This window comes from Alligator mississippiensis, chromosome 5 (assembly GCF_030867095.1).
Source record: "Alligator mississippiensis isolate rAllMis1 chromosome 5, rAllMis1, whole genome shotgun sequence".
NCBI classification, from domain to species: domain Eukaryota; kingdom Metazoa; phylum Chordata; order Crocodylia; family Alligatoridae; genus Alligator; species Alligator mississippiensis.
This window is the reverse complement of record NC_081828.1, coordinates 190,943,135-190,959,635: the sequence shown is the minus strand read 5'-3', so window position 1 is coordinate 190,959,635 and position 16,501 is coordinate 190,943,135. Positions and strand designations below refer to the sequence as shown.

General features: G+C 46.0%; 2 long non-coding RNA genes across 5 annotated transcripts in view; one reads left to right on the top strand and one right to left on the bottom strand.

The window, feature by feature from the left end:
• Nucleotides 1–16,501, bottom strand: part of LOC132250947 (uncharacterized) — a 227,778-nt gene that overhangs the window by 86,704 nt on the left and 124,573 nt on the right. The window lies entirely within an intron of this gene.
• LOC109285871 (uncharacterized) overlaps nucleotides 1–16,501 on the top strand; it is a 310,547-nt gene that overhangs the window by 256,796 nt on the left and 37,250 nt on the right. For 3 of the 4 annotated variants that reach the window (XR_002093776.2, XR_009462692.1, XR_002093783.2), the window contains 2 exons: nucleotides 14,116–14,261; nucleotides 15,376–15,542. This is a non-coding gene — a long non-coding RNA (uncharacterized LOC109285871). Of the gene's footprint in view, nucleotides 1–14,115; nucleotides 14,262–15,242; nucleotides 15,543–16,501 lie in introns of all 4 variants that reach the window. The other variant, XR_009462693.1, reaches the window with a different exon arrangement.

Sequence of the window (16,501 nt, the reverse complement as noted above, 5' to 3'; positions counted from 1 at the left end):
CTCTCCTTTAGCTTTCTGTAGCACTGTTTCCTGTTTAGCTGTCCCAATGAGTCTGCCCACTCAATGTTCCCCTGCAAGCTAGGGATCAGAATTTAGATCCATTCTCCAGTTTTGTGCCCCACTCTGAGTAGAGATGGAGAGGCTAGTTGAAAAAATAAAAGGGGAGGCTTTCACTTTTTAACCTCCTCTGCTTGGGGCAAAGAGTGGCACCAATTAGCCCTGGAAGGATCCACGTCGCTCCCTTTCCAAACACAGGGAGTGGCAAGTGAGACAGGGCTTCCAAATGCTACAGTAGGGGCTGTCCAACTTCCAGGCAGCTGGGAGCCAGGCACCATGCAGGCCACTGTCCTGGGGGCTGCACAAGGCATGGGCTGCAGACCTGGGGGCCGTTCACTATGTGGGTAGCATGCCCCAAACTGAGAAGGTAGCCTAGCCTAGCATACCACCTTGCACCCACTCTGTGCACAGCATGGGCAGCCTGGCTTCCTCACCCCAGCCATGCACATCTTTGCAGCACAGGCAGCTCAGCTCCTCCCCGCCCAATCTTTGCAACATAAGTATCTCAGCTCTCCCCACCCCAAACAAGCACAGCCACCCCTCTCCTGTCCCCTCTCAGCCATGTGCACCACCCACCTGCAGTGTGGGCAGCCTGGCTCCTGTCTTAGTCAAGTGCCATGCAAACAGTCTAACCTCTTCCCTAGCCATACATGCAGCACACACACTCTGAGCCATCCCCCACTGCACATAGCTGAGGTACCCCAGACTCTCCTGCTGTGCCACCCTGGCCCCCATGAAGCAGAGGCAGAAAGCAGATCTTGGAGAAGGAAGGGGGAGCCCAAAGAAACAGGCTGCTGTGGCAGGAGCAAAGGTGGGAAGGGAAGGGAGTAGTAGCCAGGTGGGGCCTTCATTACACAGCTTAGAGAAATGAAAGATGACAACTCTCATTCTTAAAACTTCACTTTCCAAAGTGGGAAATACGATCATAAAGATATAAACTTGAGCACTTCACTCTTACCTCTTTGGCCCAAACTTTTAAAAGTGTTTAGGCACCTAATTCACATGGGAAGTAGATGGCTAAATACCTTTAAATCACAGGCCTTAAACTCATCCGAGCAGGAATAATCCTCATTTCATTTTAGAACTGGTCATACATCTCAACTGAGGCCAGAAACAAATGATAAATGCATGTGCTTGTTATCAGCTATATCCTATAAGGGACCATGTGCTGGTAGTTATAAGAATTTCCAGATGTTTAATGTTAACTTTAACAATGGCATTTTGATTCACCAGTGGCCATGGTCCCTTTCATATGTGTATTTCAGGCACCATTCCTGCCAAGAGGACCCTGTGCCAAACTCTCCAGCCCCACTGAAGTCAGTGGGACTATTCACATAAGTATTTTGCCAGAGTAGTCAGCACCTTGCAGGACAGAGGTTACACCTACAGGGCACAATGCAGTGCCATGCAGAAATTCCTGGCCAGTCATAAAATGAACTAGTACAAGTAGCTCCATTACAGCAATGGTAGCATACTGCTGCATACAGGATAACTGAACTCGAGTCCTGATGTAGCTCTGATGCTTCTGGTAGGCCACCTAGCTCTGAATATTCAGAACTATTCAGTTCAGGTATCTGTATATGGCTCTACAAGTTGCCAAGGATGTAGCTCAAGAAACAGATGTTTTGTTCTTGGCTGGCAGAACATCTAATGCAACCAATTGTCCCAAATTATCTGAGATGGTCCTGAATTTCAGGGCTAGGTCTAGTGACCCCAAAGAAGGCCTGAAGTCTGGACTCCAGTTCCAAACTACCCTCTGCCCTGAATGTTTTTATGGTGCCTGGCAATATCCTGCTGTATCTGCAGACAGACTTATATAGCCTAGGCCGAGTGGCATTTACCATGGGATATTCCAGAACCAGAACCAGAAACATTATAGACATATTTAAAACAGCACTACAAACAGGCTAATTAGCTCTGCCTCTCAGTAGAAGTGTGCTTCCCAAATGCTGGTTGCTTTAAGAACACCCCTTTTGGACTTCTGGCTGCCAGCATCAATTGCAGCATTATTCAGGCTGTTCAGATTTGGAGTGGGACCACACCAATGCCAGGTGAGCCCCCATTACCTAAGGCCACCAGGAAGGGAGTATGTACAATCTGCTCAGCCTTGATTTACAGCTTTGAGGAGGGGAAAAACAAACACACCTTTAACAAGTTCATAGCAAGGGAAGAAAATGAACCATAATCTCCTTGCTCTGGTCTTGTGCCTCAAGTATAGCATCATGTAAGGAGCTAGTTTGCAGCTCAGCAAATTCAGAGTCACACAAGAATCACCAGTGTCAAATTACAAGACCTGAAAACAATAATTCCCCAAGGACGAAAACTGCTAACATGTTTGGGCCATTTTTTTTGCAAAAAGATTCAAAGGAAATTGTGATCATTACAGATCACTGAGCCTCACTTCAACTCCTGAGACACTGAGTAAGAGTCTACCAGACAGTGTTTGTATACAAATAACCTAAAAGGGTCAGAAGGCTTCTGTATGACAAAAAGTCTCACTGCCTTTCTAGCCTGCCAGGCGTCTTTAGGTGATTGATAGCAAAGGAGGAACTGCGTGACACCTCCGGGGGCCTCCAGTCCACCCATCCCACCCTCCAGCACCTGCTGGGCAACCCCCAGACTGAGCTGCCTGCCTCTGTTCTTTCCCCCATCCCATTCTGAAGACAGCACTGGAGCTGGGAGGGGTGAGGGATGGGCCTAGCGGAGAGTGGCTGCAGACTTGTAGCTGCTCCAAACTGCAGCTCCCCCAACCCCTGGCACCCAACAGTGAATGTCTGTCAAGTCTGGGGGATCGCTTCCTGCAAAGCACCGTGAGTTACAGTGGGGAGCTGTACTTCTGTCTGTGCCTGCAGAGACAGTAATTAGACCAAGGCTGCTGCTGCTGTTCCACAGGTACCTGCTCTTGACTTGTCCTTAGACCAACACGGCTACAACCTAAACCCCTGCTCTTGACTTGGACATTTATAAGCTTTCCTACTGTTACTAAAATCTAAACTGACTGTAGAGATCAAGGGCCAGATTCTCAGCTGGTGTAAATCTGTAGAGCTTTGCTGCCTTCAGGACCAACACCAAGCCATGCTTGCTAAGGGGATGACCCTAGCTCTTTCTATAGTCCATCTATAACAGAGAAACCACATTTATTGATGTAACTGGTAAGCATGAGGCTTTCCTTTGCGGGTTATGTTTGGAAAGTAATCAGGAGAGCTTGTTCTTAAAAAGGAACCTTCCACCCTGAAATTTGTTTTTAGATTTGAAGCAATTATACTACAGCTGAAAGAAGAAGGCAGCAGAAGAGGATTTAAACTGGATGGCTTGAGCCTTGTGGACATCTATTTGGTGTACAGTTCCTGCAGCCAGGCCCAATCCAACTGCCAGGCCCAGCTGGTAGAAATCAAGGCACAAAGAAAAATTCAGAGTTTAAGCTAGAAGTTCTTGCATGCTTATACCTCTGTATTTTAGTTCCACTAGGAAGCACTTCATCAGTGCTCAAAAACATAGTACAAATGGCTCGACTTGTATCAAGAGCAGCAGGCAGCATGTTTTTAGAAGTTCTATATGCCCAGAAATGCAGTGGAGTCCAGGACTCTAAGAAGTACAGCACAGGACATGAAGCCCAGGAGGCATGGGGCTAAAATAGGTTTAAGCAACCTTTCTGCCCTCCCAGTCCTGACCTCTTGTCTAGAAGCTGAGGCCTCCAGTCACTCAGCCTTAGAGTCAATCTCCAAGGACTTAAATTCAGAGAAGCCTGAATTGCAGATGCATCTCTTGTGGCTTCTCTGTTCTACTGAGGACCGTCCAGCATCTCTGTGGTGATACATGCTGTGGCTGTGTCCCCAATATACCTCTCCTGGTTCTTAGTCTGATGCTGACATATTCTTCCCACTCCTTGCTCAGACTTTACATGTTGTCTTCTCCAGGACTTTGAACTGGATCCTCAGAGGGTTGTCTTTACACTTGTCTTCCAGAAAGCTTTTCCTGGATTGACTGGGAGATTTTATGGTCTATTCATATCAATCCAAACATTTTACCGTATGTAGAGAGGCTGGGAATTGAGGTAAGAATCTCACCCAGTCTCAACCAATCTTCAGGTTGTCAGATACTGCACTACAAGCCTGATATGTTATTTATAATATCAGTCTATTGTTCTGGAAATAAATATGATGTCACAAATGTATCATCATGGGTCCTCTCTCTCTTTGCAGACACCTTCTCTGAGGCCTCCACAATATGGTTAAGGCAGAAAGGTTCAGCATAATAATAATAAAAAAAAAAAAGTTTTAGTGCTGTTTTGCACATGAGATAAAGCAGCAACAGAAGAGCGCAAAATCAATTTGTTTGTTTCTCTTTGCAGGTCATCTTTAAAAATGGTATCTTGTCACCTAGATTAGCACAGGAAAAGAAAAAGAAAACTATCTGATCTAGCTGCGCTGTGGGGACGGGGTGGTAAAATTCCACTTCTTATTCATGATGGGTTAATTTGAATGAGAAAAGGAAGCAGGATGAATGGCCCTCATGATGGTCTTGTGAGAATAAGGGACAGACAGAGTGGAGCCCTTGTGGGGTTTTACCAATTAGAAGCTCACAGGGTAAAGGACTCATATTGCATAAAAATATTAACTTAAAAGACACTATTTCACTTGTCTACTGCAACCACATCATACGTATTAAGCTGGAATTACGTTTATAACTGAACCGATGTCATTTTTATTAGTTACTTCACAATTGCATAGTTTGTTCTGTTTCAAAGGCATTACAGTTTATTAACTTAATTTTGTCCTGTAGTAACCAAACAGTTACAGAACGAAGACGTAGAGAAGGAAACAAAAAGCTTTTTCACTCCAAAGCTCCTGATGTGCGTTGTGCAGAGTTACACAGTCTCACAAATCACTGATTATAAAATGGATGCTTGTTGAATGCATTATATGCTAGCCCAGTATGAGACATTCAAAAAGCTAACACTTGGCCACAGGAACAGACTGGATGACCCTCAAACCATTCCCTGTGTGTGCTATGCTGTAAAGGATACCAGCCATAACTTGGTGATAGCAGTAGCACCTAGATTAATTGTGGATCAGGACCTCATTGAGCTAGGTGCTCTGCTAACACAGAACAAAAAATCCCAACTCCAAAGAACTTCCAGGCTAAGAATGGTCCAGGATTTTCTTATGACATCAGGAAGCCACTCAAAATATGTGGAACTGTTTTGAGAATGTATGCCCAAATACTGAACATGCATCAAGTTGGCCATAAATTAAAAATTGACAGAAAAATTTGATGTGACAAATAATTAGCAACTTCTCTTCATTCCTTGTAGAGAAAAATCTCTGCTGTGGCTCCCTAGCTGACTGCAGCATAAAAAGGAGGATTTTAACAGAAGTGCCATGGTTATGTTGGTAAGGATTGGCTCTAACCATACTCAACAGTGCAGTCAAGCTGCATCACCCTGCAGTGGAGACACCATCAGCAATTGGAAAGAGGTGAAAGCAAAACAACAGGGAGCCTACCAAAAAGCTTGGTTCTAAGAGCGAATCCAGCAGTCACCAATTTTAAATTTGGGTTTCCTTGTTGCATAGTGTGCTCTTATTGCTCTCACTGCCTCTTTATTGCCATATATTTTCACTGTTTTAGGACTTGGATAGGTTTTCATTGGAATATTGCCCTCTATTTCAAATGGGAACATGAATGAGACCTAAATGAATATGTGGTTTTAGTAAACTTGGAGCATTAATATAAAATGCAATCCACCAGAGTTCTTCAGCGAGGTCAAGGTTGGTGTATGAGCTTCTGTACAAAATAGCAATAGCAAATAATGCTATCTGATCCTTTGCTTTCATAAGCATAGTTGTCTTTTAAGTCTTATTTTAAAATACATCCACTAAGGAGAAGTCATCACCTCACTATTTCCTTCTTAAGGTAGATAAGCAGGAAAATGTTAAATCCAAATAGCTAAGGACCTGTGTTAGCAATATAAATATCACAGATTTTTCAGGTACCCTCATAATTAATATTGTTTATTCAAGTCTCAAATATCTGCTAAAATGCAGAATGATTCATGGAAATAGACAGCGCATGCACACACACACACATACACACGTAAAACATGGAGTTGCACAGCTTTGCCAGTTCTTAAGGTTACCTTTCACCCACAGTGTTGTTCCGCTACTTCCAAACATACAAACTGTAGAAAGTACCAGCCTTTTTCAGGAACATCCAATAATTTTAAACATCTGAAATATTTGTTTGAACTGTTTTTAACAAATTTGTGTTTTCAACAAACTTATTGCTCCTATTAAAAAAGCATCTGCTTTTAAATGGCAAAGGCCCCCAAACTGAGTTTTCCTTTTTTAGCCTAAAATGAAAATTGTCCATTCAGAAATCCTACCACGCCAAGTTATGGGAGTTGTAGTTCCAGTGCCTTCCCCATGATCCAGGGTTCCCCAGAAACACTGCATTTCACAGGATGCACTGCAGTCCACAACTCCCATGATTCAGTAAATTAAGTAGGAAAAAGAGAGAAGGTAGGGCAGAGCTGCACTTTATAGACAAACTAATTCAAAGATGCATACACTTTTGCAAGCAACAGCTTACTTTGTCAGATGAGATCATGATAAACTATAGGTGGCATATGTGGACAGTGGCCTCAGTGTGATGTAGAGATAGCCAACTAGCTCATGTACCCTGCTTCTTGGCAGAGTAAATTAGTTCACACTGGGTATGTGTACGTGAGACGTTTACTGTGGAGTTGAATAATTAGCTTTGCAGTAAAATGTCACTGTCAACAAGTGCGATGCTATTAGGATGGAGTATGCTAATTAACTCTGCCATAGGATAGTACTATTAGACACAAGTACTATCCTGTGGCACCATTATTTACTCTGCTGCAACGCATGAGTAGATGCTGAAGGGGCTAGCTGGGGTATGAGGATGTCTCAGTGTGAAGGCTGCCTGCCAGCCATCCCCTCTGCAGCATGTTGACCCAGGTCAGAACTGCACCAGAGTTTATTCAGCCACATTAATTGCATGTGTAGATGCACTCACTGGGTGTGTCTGCAGGGCTGACTAATTAGCTCTGCAGTAAAGCATCACAGTTTGCCAGGGCTGATCTACAATTTTTTGGGGCCTCCTGCAAGAAATAGTTTTGAGGCCCCTGCCCCAAAGAAGGTGGTGGCAGGGGAGGGTGGGGGGTGGCAAGCGGCTGGACGCAGGGAGCCCCTTAGCTGCAGGGCCCCCTATAGCCGCAGGTTTCACAGTATAAGATAGGCCGGCCATGCAGTCTGCATGTGCATCGGTATTAAGGTGCAGTAAATTAATTAACTCTGCCATAACGGAGTAGTTACATGAGCCGCAACGCACATGTAGGCTGTGACAGGAGCGGGCTGGAACACAAGGGTGGTATAGTCCAGGGGCTGCCTGCCAGCTAGCCCGATACTAGCACCCTTGTGTCCCAGCCAGCCCCTCTGCCACCCAACACTGTCAGCCGGAGCCTGGGGCTGATTCCCCAGGTCAGCTACTCCACCCTGGCTTGAATTGTTGTGGTCCCAGGTACACAAGTAAACACTGCACCCAGACCAGCTTAATAGCACATGGAGATGCACCCACTGTGCTCTATACTGCTCCCACTAAACTGATACAGGGGCCTCAGCTAGCTATTTTATAGTTACCTCAGACATGTCTATACTAACACTACATCTACTCTGTGACTGTAGGTAGACAGACATTGAATCAACTTTTTTGTATTATTAAACAGGGTTTTTTTGTAAAAAATATTGTAGGGGGGAGGATTGGGAAATACTAATGAATGTCTTTTTTGTTATTATTTTTGTCAAAACTTCTCATGGAGAAAAACAACCCAACTCTGGTGCCCAATACATGCAAAGCAACCAATCGGTATGGCATGACACTATGACCTCACTGTTACAGACATAGCTCTGTTCCCACAGGCTAAACATGAGTTTGAGAATTGAGAGATCTTGTATTACTAGCTCTATCTCTGACTCACTATGGCCTTGAGGAATTACTCAGCTTCTCTATGCTTCAGTTATTCTGTCTACAAACTGGAGATAAATGTTGTTTACCTGTTTTTGCAAAATGCTTTGGAAGATATGAATGAAAACTACTCGGATACTATTGTAATGAAGCCTATATACCTAGCTAGAATCCACAGACGTGCCAAGTGTTATTACTGCTTCTACCGCTTTTAAGAACAGTACTTCTAAGGATGATGTCATATTAGATATGGCAGTGGGTCAAAGATGAGTAAAATGCCAGTAAAATATTAGGATTGGCAAAAAATTCAAGAACTTCATGCTGGCAAGAGTAAAATGCTACTGACTTGCAGATGGCAACAAAATGCTAGAGCCAAAGCTCTGTGAGCCAGCACCCACTGTTCACCCTGGGTAATTTAGAAACATTCATAACATTCTTAGTTTAGTATTTATTCCATCCATGATTTGGTTCAGTAAGCCTTTAAAGTCAACCCAATACAATAAAGGATATTTTCCAGCTCATATTTTGCAACAAAGAAAAGAATAGTGGAATACATTTTTCCCAAACCATTTAACATTCTCCAGGGAGATATGATTTCCTTTCAAAGTGAACTACATTTCAATCCACAGGACATTTTTATTATCCATTTTGAACGAAGTAATTGACTCTTTTGGAAGCAGCTGCCTCATTGTCTCAACATCAATTAGCCACTGAAATATTGTAAGGTAAAGTGAGAACCTGACAAGACATAGGTGAATTCCCTCTAGTCACTTTAAATAAAATCCTCTTGCTTTACTCAATTACTTGAGTCTACCAAAACACAGTATCAATATATTTTAATGTGTAACAACCCAGTGGCTATATCAGATTCCAGGAAGTACAGAAATATATCTATGTGCTAATGAGACGCACAAAATTTCCATCCTGGGTAGATACATATTGAAACACTACACACAGCTGACAGGAAACATGCTGTACATCATGTTTGTGCAAGCATCTGCCAACAGTTATGGTAATTTTCATCAGACAACAAATGGGATGAGGCCTTTATCCAAATGGAGCACCCTTAAGTCTCACTGAAGCTCATAGACAGAGGATGACCAGTTCATTAAGTCTGAAAATATTCCCTAGTATAGTTCTTGCAGCATTTTGGACCATCACTGAAGAGTATCCTGCTGATGTTGTAGGGATGGATGGGGTGGGCTTGGGTTAGATGACATCAACTGTGATGACAGCACTGGTGAACAGATGGGAGGTAAAGTCTTTGTTGTACAGAAGCCAGATACACTGGAGGTGTTTTTTGTCACTGGACCACTGCAAAGCATCCATCACCACATGCCAGAGAATCTGACCCATGATGTTTGGTGTGCCCTAATTTAGATTCCTCCTGTGTCCTGTTCCAAGAGGAGAATCTACAGGACAGTAGTTTGAAAAAGTTTGCCATTAACAACTAGCTAGGCTATTGCCTGATGCTTTTCTATTCATTCCTTTTTGTAAGAGAAAAATTAATAGCCCATGATCCTTTGTGCAAAACCAATGTAATCAACGCCAGGTTTGAGAGATTAAACTGCCTTCTTATCAAGAAAGGCCAGGAAAAATCTATTTACAAACTTGATAAAAATTTCAACAACAAAAGTGGTACACTTGTTATAAAGATTGGAAGGAAGGGGGCATAGATTAATCATTACTGCAAATGTGACTGAACTGCCAGTATTCTTATGATGTGACATGATCATTACAGAATGAATACTGCAGAATAACATCTGACTAGTAGCTTAACATACAGTAGCATTTCAGTACTCTATTCAAAGGAGGAGGGGAGAGGGAAAAAACAAACACGCAAAGTTTCACAAAGTAAATGATGACCTTTAAATTAAAACAATATGAGCATGGTTTCAGATGCACTGGATACCCTGCCTTATTTGAACCCAAATCACTTGAATGTCCTACACTGCATCAGCCAATAGGAAAAAAGGGATGTAATAGGCATGAGGAAAAATGTGGGGGACCACAGCCAGGGTCCACCAGCCTCTGCTGCTCACCCTCTCACAGGCTGAGCACCCCCTGACAGGGGCTGCTGCGCCCTGGTCACACAGGCCTCAGCTGGAGCTCCATCAGGGAGAGAGGGGGGCCATGCCAGGCCAGCACCTGGCCACATGCCTGCCCCTGCTGCTGCCATGGCAGGGGGGAGTGGAAATCCTGACAGGGGCAGCAGTCCCAATGGTGTCCCAGGGAACACAAACCTCTTCCTGGTGTGGGGTGCTGCAGGCAGGACTGGGTTGGGCAGAGCTGCCATAGCCTGTGTAGGGTGGATGGCGGCAGCAAGGCTGGCTACAGGGGCTAAAGCTAATATTAGGGTGGCCATAGCCCCTCAAACCCCCCTAGCGCTGGCACCACTTAGCCCCCCATAGCCACCCCTGCCACTGGCACTCAGTCTGGCTTAGCCCCATAGCCCCAGCTGTTGGCAAGGCAGGCAGATGGTGGGGCCAAGCTGGGCCGGGGGGGCAGGGCCCTCCCCATCTGGCTGCAGCTCAGGTTGGGGCCGTGAGAACTGTGCACCCAATTTACTCCAACTCCCCACACCCAGGCTGGGCCCAGCTAGGAAGGGCTCTGCCCCCACAGCCTGGCCTAGCCTGGCCTGACCCTCGCCCGGGGCTGCAGCTGGGGTGGACCTGTGGGGCTGAGCCAGGCTGGCCCATTGGTGCTGCCGAGGGCAGGTGTGGAGGGGCCGAGTCATGGGGACAGGGCCCTTTTCAGCTGGCTGAGGAACGGGCTGGGGCTATGGGAGCTGTGTGCCTGGTTCACTCCCAGCTCCCTATGCCACAGGGTGGCAGGGGGTTCTGTGCGGCACTTCTTCAGTGGCTCCATGACAGCCAGGCCTGGTCTGGATGCAAGGAGCCAGGACCAATCTGGCCACACAGCTCCCGCGGGCCCAGCCCAAGCCGCATCCAGCTGGGAAGGGCCCTGTCCCTGCAGCCCAGGTTGGCCCAATCCAGTCATACCTCTGGGGCTAGGGCTGCGGGGCTGAGCCACGCTGGCCCATGGGCACTGTTGAGGGTAGGCATGCAGGGGGTCAGGGCTCTTCCCAGCTGGCAGCGGCTCAGGCTGGGGCCACAGGAGCTATGCACCTGCAATACTCCCAGCTCCCTGCGCCCAGGCCAGAGCCAGGCTGTCAGGGAGCCACTGCAGTGGCCAGAGCTGTCCCTATTCTCCTCCTCCCCCACCACAGGCTGGGGGAGTGTGGTCTGTGTGGCGCTGCCTCAGTGGCTCTGTGACAGTTGGGCCTGCCCTGACAGTTGGGAGCCCGGAGCGATCCAGGCGCACAGCTCCCATGGCCCCAGCCCAAGCCACAGCTGGCTGGGAAGGGCCCTGCCCCTGTGGCCCGGCCTAGCCTGGCCCCTCTGCACCCACCCTCCGAGTGCCCGTGACCCAGCCTGGCTGAGCCCTGCAGCCTCAGCCCCAGGCAAAGCAGGCGGATGGCCGGGCCGGGCCAGGCTGGGCCAGGCCCTGGGGGCAGGGCCTTTCCCAGCCAGAGGTGGGGCTCAGGCTGGGGCCACAGGAGCTGTGCACCCCGATTGCTCCTGGCTCCCATGCCCAAGTCACGCCAGGCTGTCATGGAGGGCTCTACCCCTCCTTCTCCTCTCCTGCCACACGGCTGGGGGGAGCTGTGTGTGGCACTACCTCAGGGCTCAGGTCTGGAGGAGCACAGCACTGGACCCTCTGTAGGGGTGCAAACTGGCCGCTGTGGGGTAGGTGGGGAAAACTCTGTGTTCCTGGCTCCCTGTGCCCAAGCCAGGCTGGGCTGTCAGGAAGCCGCTGTGGTAGGCAGGGCTCTTCCCTTCCTCCTCCTCCCCCACTGTGGGGCAGAAGGAGAGAGGGGTCTGACCGCACCTCCATTCTCACTGCTTGACCCTTCGGTGTCAGGCGAGGGCTGGGGTCTGACTACACTCCCTCCCCCCCGCTCCAAATAGTTTGGCAAAGGCTGCTTCCCCCTCCCCATCCTGACACAAACTGCTGGGGTCCCTGCAGCCCAGGGTGGGGGTTTAAGCCCATCACAATCATACTCAGGGCTGCCAGGGCCTGGCCATGCCCTCTCTCTCAGCTTAGCTTCCTCTAACCACTGTGGCAGGGAAGGGAGGGCTCACTCTAGTGCCCTCTGGCTTCTGGCCTGATCCACTGCAAATATATGCCTGCATTTCTGGAAGCAAAAGTGGATGTCTATTCACTTGCTAATTGGTTCAATCTACGCGGTTTAGAGTAACCTGAAAAGATTGAATCAATATTGGCGTGGGCTTTTTGAATGTCTGTCCCTAGCCAGGAAGTTCTGAACTACCAGGTAATATGGGTTCAGGTTGCAGTTGCTTCCTAGTCGGTATGTAGGCTGGTTTCCTTCATTGAGAGACTGGCATGCACAGTTGCAAATGCTTACATCATGCAAAGTCTAACCTGCAAGCCCGTTCATGCACTGAACCACAGAGTTAAATATTGCAAAGGGCTGACAACAACATAGCTTCTCTACATTCTCTTAAAGGACACAAATTTCAACAAATCAAGCAAATATGCCCTCTTTTATCCAACTATTCCCATCTCAACCCTACATCTACCAAGTGTCTCAGATACCACAGCCATGGGTACATCTAGAAGGCTCAAAGATGATAGAATGAGTCTCCATTTGTTGATTTTCTACTACTGCTGACTTAGTCAAGAATGGGACAGGGTGCTCTTTCTCCACCTTAGATAATAATGGTTAATGAGACTTTGATCTTCTTCCCCATTATCTTTATAGTCTGTCTGTCTCTAGCTGTCCAAAGTACCATATAAGACAAAAGCCTCATGTTTCAATGAGTATTTTCACCATCTAATCTCATTGCAGAGCCTGTTTATTTTGTAAACAATTATTTCATTCCATGATCCTTCAAGCATGATCTGATTTGTTTTTATAATGTGTGCTTGATATAAAAACAGTAAAGCTCCTGAATGGTTAACTTGAAATCAGAGCATCTCTGATCTTTTATAAATAATGCTCAGCATCTTTTTGGATGAAAATCAAAGTCTCACATCTATTTTCTGGAGTGTTCCCAACCCCCCTACTTTTTGCTTCCACCTCTGCAATCTTCCTGTAGACATATCTAATATGCCTTTCAACCAATGACCAGCAGCTCTACTGGACTGCTGGAAAGATGATAGTTTGTTCTAAATCGATTTGGGCCTAAAAATTGGACTAAAGGAGATGCTGAATGAACATCAGACATCACAATGCGATTCACATACTGCCTGCAAATTCTCCATAAGGCCATAACCATGTATAGTTAGTCCTTTCCTTACCATTGCTAGAATGAACCTCATAATCTGAGTAACAATTGAGATGACACAGCTTTTTTTCAGTTTACACTGTAAAAGCGGTCTTTAGGCAGTTGCATTTGTCTCAAAACTTCTGGTTGCATATCACAAGAGCACAGGGAATGATATCAGTAAAAAGATTAGCCTGAAAGAAAAAGCTCTGTGACAAGGTCCACAGTTTTCAAAGCCATGAGAAAAGTGAAATTATATATTAAATAAGTCAGCTAGTAACAATGTAGTGTTTGAAGCCATGTCTTTATAGCTCCAGTAGAGAATAGACTAGTACAGGGGTGGCCACCCTGTGGCACGGTTGTGTGCAAGACTCATGGCAGATGGCCTGGGGGAGGGGTGAACAGGTCACACAGCAGCAGATAGGGCAGGAAACAGAAAACAAAGCAGCAGATGGGGCAGGAAGCATGGGGCAGGAAGCAGAAAGCACAGCAGAAAGTAGAATATCTCATCACATAAGGGAAGAGGATCAGAGTGGCACTGTGGGCAGGACACCCAGGGCAGGTGTAGGGCTAATCGGTGGCATACCTGCCAAAAAGCTTGGCCCCCACTGCCCTAGCAGATATTTCCTAACAAAAGGCATTAAATCTGAGTCGGGGAAATTCTGGTTCCCTTGAAGCCAACAGGAGTTTTGCCATTGACTCTACTGGAGCTAGAATTTCACACTTAATATCCACCGTATTTTAAAAGTATTTAAAAATAAATTAAGCATTTACTCTTCAGTAGGCCAAGCCTGAAATAAAAACCTGTGCAGGACAGAAGGCTGCCCATGGAAGGTTTTCTAGCAGAGTGAGAATGCTGCATCTCCTGGTGCCATTGCTACCACTGTAATTACAGCGTGTTGGAGCAGCCTCACATCACATGTATAGGTAAGTGCCCCAGGTTTCTGGATGAGAGTTGGGCATAAACACAACAGAAAATTTTAATGAAACAGTGTTTTTATATCCATAACATTTATGAATCCTACAACTAGGCTGTTCAGATTATTATTATGGCAGTAACAGCCATAGTAGCCCCAATCAGGGCCCAGGGCCCCACTGTAACAGTACTATGCAAACACAGGAAAAAAAGATGGTCCCTACTCTGAGCTGCTTACAATCTAAGTGTACAGGCACCCAGAGCCGTCCCTAGGGGGGCGTGAATCGGGGAAGCCGTCCCAGGCCTTGCACTTTGGGGGGCCCCGCAAAGCTGGGCAGAGAGGCCGCGGCTGCATATCCCACCTGCCCGCCTGGCGGGTTGGACGGCTCTTTGCCTGTTCCAGACAGAAGTTCCAGCCGCCACCCGTCTCACTGTGTCTGGTGTGCCAGGGCTTTCACTCCCCGGCAATAAGTGTGCCATGGGACAGGAAGGTGGCAGGGAGGTGGGCCCCGCACAGGCTGCTTTGCCCCGGGCCCCACACCCTGCTGGGATCGTCTCTGCAAGTACTTATCATATAATCCATATATTAGTTAACTAAAATAGTTGAGAAAATCTTTTGGGGGTCTAACTATACTATAGAGCCATGCTGCACCATGCCACCTTTCACCAAGCCCTACCAGGCCCTGTCAGCAACAGTTCATGGAAATGCAAATAGTACTGTAGGCTGAATTTTTCCAAATATTGCAAACACATAAGGGGAAAAGCCTCAGTTAATGGAAGCATAAAGTAGAGCCCTACAGGATGTTGGAAGGAGTTTATATAGATTTTACTACTGCTCACTAAAAGGCAAACAATTTAATACTTTGCTCTTTGGCATTTCCTTAGTCTTTGGACTTCTTTTTAATTTGTACCTGAGGACTTAGATTAGCTGGGAAGGGTCATGATAAAAATTCCTATTTCTACTTTTCCTCTTTATGTTTCCTTTTGGTCAGCCTACACAAACCCAAGTGGATTGCTTGAAGGAAGAGGGAAAAGAATGACCTTTTAATTTAAATTTTCTCCTTGAGGGATCTGACTGCAGCTAAATGTGTTCAGCATTAGCCTCTATTTTTCACTTTTAACCAGAGGGAGTGAGAGAATAACAGCACAGTCACCCGTTTCTAATTCTACTCATGAACTCTCAGACTAACGAAGATGATGGAAAAGGAACACACACAAGAAAATTTGAGTCACAGAATATGAGATTTGTTCTTCAACCCAAGAATTCCTTTGGGAAAAGATGGAGAAAACAGGTAATGTTTTTCATGCAAGCCTGCATATTCATCCAAGCTTGCATAAATATGCAAGCCTGGATTTTCTGTTAGCCAAAGTTACGCGCCCCAAAACTGAGTAAAAGTAATGTTATTGAGATTGCAAAGTCAAGTCATTCAGTGCACAGAACGGAACTTTTGTGGGGATGAACCGTTACGTGGTGAAGGACTCTGTTGCGTATAGGTCCCTTGTTTCATTTGCTACTGAAGTTCCAAGGTGTGTAAATGAGACGGAGGATTTCAAGACTAGGAAGGAAGGTCTCGCAACCAAAATACATGTGTGATACCCTGAACAACTGAATTTTATATTCTATCCCTGCCTCTGCCGTAGAATATCTATTTAAGTGGAGTCGAGTTACTTGGGATTTTCCTACACAGCCAAATGCAGGTGTGATTGGAGGCAGACTAGCTTTAATGTAATTAGCACTGGTAACAATTGTGGTGAGAATACAATGGCATGGATTTAAGGGTAGGTTTGCAATACATGTAGTCACCTAGGCACACTGGCAAAATAGTACAACCCACGCTGAAGGTGAGTGTACCGTATCTTCACTACTTCTGTTATTGAGGTATGGATAGTGTGCGTATGTCTCCCTACAATATTCACGCCTTCATTCAACATGTTGATCCACACCTAAAACAAATTTTCAGAGGGAGTCAGTCATTAAATGTATGTCACTAAGGCTAGGAACAGACATTGTATTTGTCCTTGGACAAGTTGTGCTTGTGTTTGTCCCAGAACAGAAATATTCCAGGACTGGCATGTACACACATGTCCTTCTAATCAGGGTTCAGCAAATGGTTGAATGAACAGCTGCTTCTCTGCCATTGATTCAATTGTGCAATCCCAAGACAACTATTCAGATGTTCTTTATGATGTCCCACGATAAACTGTCAGTACTCCTTACCCTGTGAACCATTTTAGGATTTATGCAGGAACA